General features: G+C 47.1%; 1 protein-coding gene across 1 annotated transcript in view; it reads left to right on the top strand.

The window, feature by feature from the left end:
- Positions 1-1,649, top strand: part of LOC117171678 (muscarinic acetylcholine receptor gar-2) — a 97,166-nt gene that overhangs the window by 81,622 nt on the left and 13,895 nt on the right. The gene's annotated exons all lie outside the window — the stretch shown is intronic.

Here is a 1,649-nt window from a genome sequence, read left to right as displayed (position 1 = left end):
CTCTCTCTCTCTCTCTCTCTATTCCAGACTCCCTTTTGTGCGACAATTCGAAATTGCACTAAAGACTCCTCTTTGATATCCCCACTAATGCTACGCTAACTAAAGCCTGCGCATGATCTCTATCTCTCTGTTTCTATTTCTCTCAGCACTATCTCACTACGAGAACTCCTCAAAATTCATGATTTTATTATTATTATTATTATATATTCTGGGTTGAGACCATCACAGCCCCTGACGCTTGGCTGATCCTGTTGCGTCCCCTTATAAGACTTAAGCGTGGCCCCAAAATTCTCTCCATAGAGAGAGGACCGCGGCCACGCTGTTGGCCAATATTTCAGACTCACTGATGCAGAAACTGCCTGTGAGTGTTACACGTTTCCCCGCAATCGCGGGGCAGTGACAGTGGGTATGAGTGGAAGTCTCATTGTCTTTTCCGCACAAATGACAGAGGGGACTTTCCTCAAGCCCTATCTAATGTCTGTGGTACCGGAGGTTTCCATGTCCTATAAACATTTCTGTTAGGATTTTAACTTCCTTCTTCCCGAGCTTAAGAATTTCTTTCGCTCGATGAGGGCTTAGCTTTGAGCCCAAGGTTGTTTTAGCCTGTCTGCAGCCAGAGGCCGCATCCGACTCATTCTAATGTTCCTCGGTCAGCCAACTACTAATATCTTCAGTGACCGACCTACTGGAAATGCCTACAACTGGCTCAGGTCCAGTAAAATTTTCCTTTGTTATTATCTTTGCTTACCTATCCGATATTTCATTGCCCCTGATGTCACTGTTTCCAGGGATCCAGAGCAGAGTGACTCGGTTTTCTGCTGCTAGCTTATTCAGTGCCTCAAAGCACTCCCATATTAGCAGCGACGTAGTCGTCATTCCATTCAGAGCCGTGGTAGCCCTGCTATCTGAGCAGATACGAATGTTTCTTTTCCCGCCGTACTCCATTGCCTTATAGGCGCACTGGAGCAAGGCCATAATCTCAGATTGTAGAACTGTTGCGTAGGACCCCATCGCAATTGTGAAGCCCATTCCGTTCCTTCTACGGTATGCACCTGCTCCAGCGTTCTCTTTGTTCCTGGAGCCATCTGTAAACCAGCTATCTCCGTCACTGGGCAGGTGTGCCTCACCGTTAGCCCATTCCTCTTTTGTGGATAGGTTAACCCGGTATTTCTTGTCGCAGAGGTAGTGACAAGTGGACATTTTGTCCCTGGACATGCTTAATGTCGGCCTCTTCGTGATGTCGATTGGTATCCGCATAACTGTCGAGTGACTGCTATTGTTTTAAAAATATCTAAATTGGTAGTAATTAGGTATCCAATAGGTTGACCTCTTGAGACCAACCTCTCGAGTTGACGCCCGTGCTACCCCACTGGGTATGGTGGGAGTTAGCATCGCACCCCAACAGAAGAGGAAAACCCCTTACCGTGCAGTATTCCACCAGTGTACGTACCTCCACTGGTGGATTGGTATCGCTGTCATATGGAAAGTAAGCCTATCTCATGAGAATCTTTCCTATTTCTTTAAGATATGTGACTATCGCCATCAGGTCTCAGGAACATAGCTCAAGCAGCGGGACAACGTTGACTTCCTTCGTCAGTATGCATGCCCTTGGATTGGCCGCCTTAGGTTCCCTGTAACAAAAGCCAGCC

The sequence above is a fragment of the Belonocnema kinseyi genome, chromosome 4, assembly GCF_010883055.1.
Source record: "Belonocnema kinseyi isolate 2016_QV_RU_SX_M_011 chromosome 4, B_treatae_v1, whole genome shotgun sequence".
In the NCBI taxonomy this organism is placed as follows: domain Eukaryota; kingdom Metazoa; phylum Arthropoda; class Insecta; order Hymenoptera; family Cynipidae; genus Belonocnema; species Belonocnema kinseyi.
The sequence above is the reverse complement of the archived record's forward strand: the minus strand, read 5'-3'. Positions and strand labels throughout refer to the sequence as shown.